The following is a 10,365-nucleotide window of genomic DNA, read 5'->3' as shown; positions in this document are numbered from 1 at the left end:
GCTGCCGCCATTTGGGTACAGGTTTGAAGTGTGAGGAAAAAGATCTAATGTCTACCAAGTTGGGAAGAGTTGGTTGTTTTACCACTGTCCAGGTTGTGGAACCATCTTGGGGTAGCAGTGTGTAGGCCCAGGTAAAACAGTTTGTGAGGCTGGCCCAGACCTTTCCTGGATGCAGGCTCTGAGAGAACATCTGGATGTTAGGGACAGAAGATAGAGCCTGATGGAGAAAAACTTTTTTTGGGTGTACATTTGGTCTTGGAAGTATGAAGAGGAGTAGGGGCTCCCAGGACCAGGGAAAGGGAAACAGATCTCACGCTCAAAAATGGGAAGGTGGGGAGGGAAACAGGCTGTTAATGGACAGTACTTATCTTGAGTCCATTTGACCTATGAAAGGCAGATTCAAATGGATTCCCCGAAGCTTACAAGACTCTTTTTAATTTCTTAAAAGATAAAATCTTCATAACTTTACACTTACCAACCTTAAAATACCTTTCTAGATCTTCAGTTTGATAGACCTTTTATATCCTCAGATTATTACATAAACATTTCCTATCCAATAATTTACCATGGGGCCCAGGTGGTTTATCACTAGGTTCAAACCCCTCAGTGACCTGTGAAGGGTAAATCTAAATGTCAGTTAAAATGACAGAGTTACTGATTACCCAGATGGTCACACCAATAGGTCCCTGTGATGTTGATGGTTTTGTTGGGGACACAGGTTTAAGTCCCAGGGGAGGATCAGTCTTAGGCAGTCAGATGCAGCAAATCTGGAAGGCTTCCTGTGGAGGAGGAACTTAGGAGGCTGGCCTTGCTTTGACCTAAGATTGTGAGGCATGTCCAGTCAATTTAGGCTTGGCCTCAGCAGTAGGCAAGGCAAGCGAGCAGTCTTTCTCAGTGGTTATGGCACCACAATCAAGGTGGAGTCCTGTCTTGTTGTGTCCGTATTCTCTTGGAGACCTTCCGGGTGTCACTGGTAGGGTTTGGGAGTCTCTGTCTATCATTTTAAGTATTTTAAGTTTAAGATTTTTAAATGCCATGTTTTACAGGTCTCTGAAGGTTTGAGTCCAATACCTACTAAGCATAGGTAGACAACCTATGTTTGTTTGTAGTTATCTGCTTTAAACTATACATCCAGCAAACACAAAGCAGGAGGTTAAATAAAACTTAATTATCTGCATCAGTTCTCAACCTGACTTTAAACATAATTCCGAAGGCATTAAAGAATATGATCATTTATAAGATTACTGGTTATCAACTTGTACTTTTTTAGTTATAGTAGCTTTTATGCGACTAGAAAAAAAACCTCTTACCTCAATTTAAAATTATCTTTTGTAAACCTGCTACTCTGCTCATGTTGCTCATGTTGTGTCTTGTTGAGCTTAAGAGAGATGGTAGTAAACCATAATTTGACTCTCTTTATCCCAAAGTCAAGATGGAGCCCATTCAAGTGCTATTTATCCAGTGAATACTTTCTTCCTCTTGGTGCATTTTTAATGGGCAAGCTCGTAGTTCACCATCACCTATTGACATCACAGATGCTGGTGCTACTGCCCTCACTTCTACAGGAGCCACAGGTGAGCAGGCAGGGGTTGGGGATGGGAGGTTGGGGAGGAAGGGACTAGGTGTCACCTGGGAGGGAAAGAGAAAGAAGGGACACACTTGCAGAGAGAGAGGAGAGATATGTATTTTATATATGTAGAAATAAATAGATGACAAAGACAGATACATAAATAAATATATGGATGATAGACATACAGATTGATGATAGATGAATGACAGGTAGACAGATAAAGAATTAAGATACAATGAAGCAATTCTTAGAAGGAAGACTTCGTTGCGTGTGAACATTCTTCTCTCCATTGCAGAGGAAGTACCATCTGTCTATTTCCATCTACCCAGGAACAAAATGCAAAGGTCACCAAGACACTAGCAGCCCCCAGTCCTGAGGGACTTAAGTTTAATGCCATGTTACGTGACAGCAGAACACTGAGAACCAATGACTGATACACAGACTTCAGAAAATGGCTCTGCCAAGCAACAGAAATTGAGGGTTGGGGACCATCTCTTCCATTTCTCTATTTCTAGTGTCTCTGTGGAAAACTAGACCTACCCACAGTGTTTCGATTTCTCATATGTGCATGTTTTTACTGATAATTTTCTCCCTTTCTATATTAACTTTTCAGTGTGCTATTTGGTTGATGTATCTGACTATAGACTTTAATATGAAAGCTCTGGAAGCATCAACTAAAATGAGCGTAATTCTTTCTTAGTAAGCTCTCCTCAGGCTCCCCTATATTGCATAGGCACCCTTAGTTGTCTTTAAGGTTAAATTTGTATGTTCCCATCTTAATGCCACATTTACAGATAGTCGCAAATATGTGACACAATCTTTAGCACCCAGTATCCATGATAAATCCATGTTTCCCTTGGTCATTAGCTAGAATTCCTGCTTTGACTACATGTATGTTTGTCTTCCATTGTGTATATAGAACCATATATCTTTCATGGACCCTCTAGAAGACAGGAGAGTCAAGATGTTTCCAGAAAAGATTTCTCAAATGTTCCTTTCCCCAAAATCCTACTTTAATTTCTTCTTGATATTTGAGAGATGATCATGGAGAGGTCCATCTGTCAAAACCTCAAGATATTCTTATCGAAAATACTATTGTTTAGCTAAATTGCCAGGATGACATAAATTTGTTTCTAAACCCATAAGCAAATTATATCCCCCAACTTTAGTTAAAGAAGACTGTCTTTGCAAAGAAAACTTGGAATGCTGTGATTCAAAGATTCTGGTGGTGCTGAGAATAATTGATGGCTGAATGCTAAACAGAACATCTTTATCACTCACTCTACAGCTCACAGAACATTGCAAAGGAGGAATCAGAAATAATGTAAGAGTCATGAGACAAGGAGAAAGGCTGTGGGATGCTTTTTTTCTGGACATAGCATACCAAGTATAGTCTTGACCTCACAGCATCTATGGCTGTTTTCAGTGGATATGATTGAACTGCATTGTATGCATGTATGAAATTTTTAAAGAATAAATAATACATTTTAAAGGCTTCAAAGTATTCCTGTTCAGGCTGGAGAGGTGGTTACATGGTTAAGACAACTTACTGCCTTTGCAGAAAACTATGGGTTGGGTCTCAGCACCCATGTGACTAATCATTACCACGTATACTTACAGTCCTGGAGGATACAACACCTTTCCTTTGTCATCTTGCTTACCCTGACTGGGCAGAAAATCCTTTAATCAGGACACTAACACTGGCTAACTGCAACCTTTTCAGATTAGGGAAATTATTCAATTTATGATTCAATTTAGATACTATATTAATATTACTACCACCCTTGCATGACATAGTAGTACACACACACACACACACACACACACACACACACACACACACACACACACACACACACACTACACCACACCACACTTCTTTCTTAGACAAGATTTTCTGAGTGGTTTCTTACAAACGCAATTCCAAGTTTTGATGGTTTTTATATGTGTGGCCCAGGGAGTGGTACTATTAAGATATTTGGCCCTGCTGATGTTGGTGTAGGTGTGCCCTTGTTGGAATAGGTGTGTCATTCTGGACATGGATTTTTCAGACCCTCATTATACTGCTTGGAAGCCAGTCTTCTCCTAAGGGCCTTCAGATGAAGATGTAGAACTTTCAGCTCCTCCTGAACTATGCCTGCCTAGACACTGCCATGATCCTGCCTTGATGATAATGGACTGAACCTCTGAACCTGAAAGCCAGTTACAATTAAATGTTGTCCTTATAGAGTTGCTTTAGGGTTGGGATTTAGCTCAGTGGTAGAGCGCTTGCCCTAGGCAAGCTCAAGGCCCTGTTCTGTCCCCAACTCCGAAAAAAAAAAAAAAGCATGCACAAAACGGATTTCCTCCACTTTCTGGGGTTGGGAGTTTGGCTCCAGTTAGAGCAAACCACAAGGCCCTGAGTTCGGTCCCCAGCTCAAAAAAAAAAAAAAAAAAAAAAAAAAAAAAAAAGAGAAAGAGTTGCTTTAGCCACAGTGTCTGTTCACAGTAGAAAAACCCTAAGTTAGACACCAGTCCATATATTCAGAATCTTTACAATCTTATGTGCTCCTCCAATAAGATGGTTTTAGGAAGCTCTGATGGAAGTGGTCTCTGGGCCACACTTTATAAAATACTGGATTATATTTCCTAAAGAGTTCGGCTCCATAATGCACTCTTTAACAGAGATCATTACTTTTACAACCATGTCTTCAGTGGTTATATAGACAGAAATATCACTGAACAAAATTAAAGATAATAGAGAAACTTCCATTCTTTTCTAAGCTTTCGGCAATTGAATATCTTCTGAAAGGAAGCTTTATCAGTCCTGCAAAGATTCAGATTTTCCTTAACAAATTGACCCCCCTGAGATTAAGCAAATCCTCAGGGATATCTTGATCCTTCTGCTACCATGGCATTTAAGGAAATTGCTGTCTAGAGTCCTAGAACATGGATGAAAAATACATTAATGCTACAACTTAAAAAGAGACATTTGCATTAAATATTCCTTATAGGTGTACTCACAAGAAGAATATTAATCATTATGGGGAGCCGTTTTGAACAGGTCTTGAATTTAAGAACTACAACTCAAGCATTTAAAATAAAGAATATTTGTCCATGCTGGCAGCTACGAGATGAGTGTTGCTGCACATAAATTACGCATGAATAAAATCACATACATATATATAAAACCAAAACATTAATAAGGTATAATGATGCTAATAAATAAAAAGTCCTGGAATATAAGACAGTTCATCAGCAGAAAAACTGTCAAATTCTATTGTGTCTACATCCATAAACAGAAAGCATATATATGTGCAGTCAGTGTGTGAAAAAAGAGGTTTATCCCACTATTGAAAAAGAATAAATACCAATTTTAATATAGCATAATGTTGTACATAAATAAGCCAGGATTTAAATACTGCAAATAATATCCAAGTATAAAACTCAAAATTCGAAGTTGGCCTGTTCATTTGAGAGGAAATTATTAATAACATTTTTTTATTCACTAAACATGACATTGCTATAATGACCTTAGGCCATGGAGCTACTAAATGAACAATGTTTTTTTAATAGTTCAGAATTATTTCCGTGCTTTGACACAGAAAATACTCAAAAATCATTTTGAAAAGGATGTTTACTACATGCATGTGTGTATATCAAAAGTAGTCCAAACATCCTATTAAGTAAGTAGAATTTTAGATTAATAGAGGCATGGAAAAGCATTTGTCCTATATTATCATATATGTTTGACTGAGAAAATGGTTTATGAAGGTTGTCATGCTATAATAACTTTGCATATGAAGTACATAAATTCACGTTTACATATTTGTGGGTGAAAGTCTATAACATTACTATTATTCAGGTTATGAATACAATATTGTCTTTTAATTGTTACTAATTTGGTCTTTTCTCTAATTTTTCCAAACAAAAAAATAACATTAATATAGTTTTTCTCAAATAACTATATATGAGTAATACATAAAGTAGAAAGTGAAGTACGTCATCCTATCTTTTTTATACAAGCAGGCAAGGTACTCCAGCATATTTAAACCCCTACCATCATTTCTTGTTTCCCTTTATCTTCATAGTAATCAATCACCACCTAAAAATTGACTTTTCTTCTTTTTTTTAAAACACGACTTTTTTTCCTATTGGTCGTCGGCCTAGCCTTTAATGACTGAGCCATCATTTACACAATGGAATACTACTCAGCGGTTAAAAACGAGAACATTCTGAGTTTTGCAGGCAAATGGATGGAACTAGGAAATATCATCCTGAGTAAGGTAACTCAGACACAAAAGAACATCCATGATATGTACTCACTAATAGGTGGACATTAGCCAAAGAAAAAAGTACAGAATACTCAAGAGAGAGTCCACAGAACTCAAAAAGTTCAACAAGCTGAAGGGCCCAAGTGAGGACACCTCAGTCCCACTTGGGAGGGAGAAGAAAGCAATCACAATGGGGGAGTGAGGGAGAGACCTGGGAGGGAAAGGAGATGGGTGGGGAGAGGAGGAACATGATCAGGTATTGGGTGGGTGAAAAGGACTGAAGCCCTGAGGGCTAGCACAAAGAATGAAAACAGGCGACCTTGGGAGGAAGGAGGTTGGTTGATGCTCTAGAATGTACCAGAGACCTGGGAAATGAGAGATCCTCGGGACTCAACGGGAGTCATTAGATGAAATGCCCTACAGTGGGGAGAGGGAACTTATAGTACCAACCTCCAGCAGAAAGACAGGGCATCAAGTGAGGGATGGGGTTGCCATCCCACAGTCAAACTCTGATCCATAATTTTTCCCGTCTGAAAGAACTGCAGGGATGGAAATAGAGAAGAGCCTGAGGAAAAGAAGGTCCAGCGACAGGCCCAAAGTGGGATCCAGCTCAAGTGAAGACCCCAAAACTGACACCATAACTGAGGTTATGGGGCATTCACAAAAAGAGACCTATCATAACTGCCCTATAAAAGACCCAGCAAGCAGCCAAAAGAGTCAGATGTAAATATTTGTTCCCAACCAATGGACAGAAGCTGATGACCTAATGATGTTACCAAAAGATCAAAAAATCCTCAACAGAACACCATTCTGATTGGTATGAGGAGGAATCTTAGGGTTGTCTTGGTTTTGCATTTCCCTGATGACTAAGTATCTTAAATCTTCTTTATGTGCTTCACTGCCTTTCAAGATTCCTCTCTTGAGGATTCTCTCTTTAGCTATGTATCCCATTTTTAATTAGGATATTTGGTTTGTTGGAGTCGAACTTCTTGAGTTCTTAATAGATTTTGGATATTAGCCCTCAGTTGGATATAGGTTAGTGAAGATCTTTGCCCAAACTGTAGGTGGCTGTTTTTTCTTATCGATAGTGTTTTTTGCCTTCCAGAAGCTTCAAAATTTCATGAGGTCCCATTATTGTTGATCTTAGAGACTGAGCCATTGTTGTTCTGTTCAAAAATATTGTCCCCTGTTGCAATGCATTCAAAGCTATTTCCTAATTTCCCTTCTATTACAATTAGTGTATTCAGCTTTATGATGAAGTCCTTGACCCTCCTGGACTGGAGTTTTGTGCAGGATGATGAGTATAGATCTATTTGCACTCCTCTACATATAGATATCCAGTTACACCAGCACCATTTGTTAAAATTGCTTTCTTTTATCCATTGTGTAAAATCAAGTGTCTATAGGTATGTGTGTTTATTTCTCAGTCTTCAATTCTATTTCATTAATCAGCCTGTCTGCCTCTGTACCAATATCATTCAGATTTTATTAGTATTGCTCTGCAGTATAGCTTTGGGTCAGGGATGATGACTCCTCTTGACAATATTATACCGTTCAAGTTTCTTCGGGCTATTCTGAGCTCTTTGTTTTTCCATTTGAAGTTGAGAATTATTCTTTCAAGAACTGTAAAAGAAAATTTGCTGGAATTTTGATGGGGATGCATTGAATCTGTAGATTGCTTTTGTTAAGACGGCCATTTTCACTATGTTAATCTTGCCAATCCATGAAAATGGAAGACCTTTCCATCTTCTGATATTTTCTTCAATTTCTTTCTTCAGGGACTTGAAGATCTTGATCTTTCACTTACTTGATTATAGTTACACTTAAGATATTTTACATTACTTGTGGCAATTTTAAAGGGTGTTGTTCCCTAATTTCGTTCTCTGCCCATTCATCATTTGTACAAATGAGGGCTACTGATTTCTTTGAGTTAATTTTATATCAAGCCACTTTGCTGAAGTTGTTTATCAGCTGCAGGAGTTCTCTGCTGGAATTTTTGTAGTCACTTAGTTATACTATCATATCGTCCACAAATAGTGTTATCTTGACATCCTGCTTTCCATTTTTATCCCTAGGATCTCTTCTCTTTTTCTCTTTTTCTTTTAGTTTCCCTGGCAACAACTCCAAGTACTATAATGCAGACAGACAGACAGACAGAGAAAGAGAGAGAGAGAGAGAGAGAGAGAGAGAGAGAGAGAGAGAGAGAGAGAGAAGCTTTATCCTGTAGATGATTTTATTGGGATTGCTTTAAATTTCTCTCCATTTAATTTGATGTTTGCTACTGGTTTGCTGTATATAGTTTTGATTATGTTTCTGTATATACCTCAAATCTCTTATCTCTCCAAGACCTTGAACATGAAGGGGGATGTGGAATTTGTCAAAGGCATTTTCAGCATCTAATGATCATGTGATTTTTTTTCAACTTTTGTTTCGTTTTGTTTTTAAAGTAGATTATATTGATGGATTTTCATATATTAAACCATCACTGGGCTGGAGCCTACCTGTTCATGCTAAATAATGATTTTGATGTGTTCCTGGATTTAGTTTGGGAGAATTTTATTGTGTATTTTTGTGTCAATGTTCACAAGTGAACTGGCTGAAGTTCTCTTCCTTTGTTGAATTTGTGTGATTTAGGTATCAGGATGACTGAGGACTATTAGATGTTCTTTCTATTTCTATTTTGTGGAATTTTGAGAAGTGTTGGTATTAGCTATTCTTGAAAGTCTGGCAGACTTCTGCACTAAAATCACATGGTATTGGGCTCCTCCCTTTTTGGTTGAGAGACTTTAAGTGACTGCTTCTATTTCATTGGGGGTTATGGGACTGTTTAGATAGTTTACCTTATCTTGATTTAACTTTGGATAGTGGTATCTGTCTAGATAGTCAACCACATCATTCAGATTTTCCAGTTTTGTAGGGTACAGACTTTTGAATAAAGATCTAATGATTTTTTGAATTTACTCAATTTCTTTTGGTATGTTTCACTTTTAATTTCTGAATTTGATTACTGTCTTTGTGCCTTTGAATCAGTTTGGCTAAGAGTTCATCTGTCTTGTTGATTTTCTCAAAGAACCAGCTCTTGGTTGTGTTGATTCTTTATGTTGTTCTCTTTGTTTCTAGTTGGTGGATTTCAGCCCTGAGTTCAAATATTATAGCGATTAACCAAAAGGCTTAGAAATACCCTGGGATGTTAGGGAGGTGTCTATGGGTCCTTTTATTCTTCCTTTTTAAAATGGGATATTTTTAAGTTTACAATATAAATGTTATTCCCTTTCCTGGTCTCTGTTCCATAAACACCCTATCCCATCCCTGCCCCCCTTCTTCTAGGTGTACCCTCACCCAACCACCTACCCCTTCCTGCCTCCCTACCCTGACATTACCTACACTGGAGAGTCCAGCCTTGACTGGACCAAGATCTTCTCCTCCCATTGGTGCTCAACAAGGCCATCCTCTGCTAAGTTCTCAAATAATCCCTATTTAGTTTATTTAGCCAAATTTCTACATTTTGACTAAATTCTAGTCCTAATTTTTTGGCAAGGATGGTTGAATATTTATGCATATTTTATGTTGCTCTTTTCTGTTTTGTACTACCTTCATCTGGTCTTAGTATCAAATAAGTATTATTTTCATAAAATTGGGAAATGTTCTCTTATTCAATTTTAGAAGTAATGTAGCCCGGCCCGCAGCAGCTCTCTGCTCCCAGAACCCGTGGGAGAGATACCTTACCGCCTGGTCAGGTGGGCACTCCTGAGGCTGCAGAGCGGAAGAGACCACCAACACTGCCCCACCTGCCACATCCCTGACCCAGAGGAAACTGTACAAGGCCTCTGGGTTCCTGTGGGGGAGGGCCCAGGAGCAGCAGGAGCCCTGCCTGAGACACCGCCGGAACCTGAAGGAAACAGACCGGGTAAACAGTTCTCTGCACCCAAATCCCGTGGGAGGGAGAGCTAAACCTTCAGAGAGGCAGACACACCTGCGAAACCAGAAGAGACTGCTCTCTGCACCGCATTACTGATCCCAGAGGAACATCAACAGAATCAATCTGAACCCTGGTGCACAGACGCCCGCGGAACAGGCGGCGCAGATCTTCCCGGTTGTTGCCACCGCGGAGAGCCCGTGGGCAGCACCCCCCGAGCGAACTTGAGCCTCGGGACCACAGGTAAGACTAACTTATCTGCTGCAAGTGACCTGCCTGGTGAACTCAAGGCACAGGTCCACAAGAACAGCTGAAAACCTGTAGAAAGGAAACACTACAGGCCCGAAAGCAGAACACTCTGTCCCCATAACTGACTGAAAGAGAGGAAATCAGGTCTACAGCACTCCTGACACACAGGCCTATAGGACAGTTTAGCCACTGTCAGAAATAGCAGAACAAAGTAACACTAGAGATAATTTGATGGCGAGGCAAGCGAGGAACCCAAGCAACAGAAAAACCAAGACTACATGGCACCATCGAGCCCAATTCTCCCCATCAAAACAAACATGGAATATCCAAACACAGAAAAGCAAGATCTGAATTCAAAATCATGTTGACCACGATGC

This window comes from Rattus rattus, chromosome 13 (genome assembly GCF_011064425.1).
Source record: "Rattus rattus isolate New Zealand chromosome 13, Rrattus_CSIRO_v1, whole genome shotgun sequence".
In the NCBI taxonomy this organism is placed as follows: Eukaryota; Metazoa; Chordata; class Mammalia; order Rodentia; family Muridae; genus Rattus; species Rattus rattus.
The sequence above is the reverse complement of the archived record's forward strand: the minus strand, read 5'-3'. Positions refer to the sequence as shown.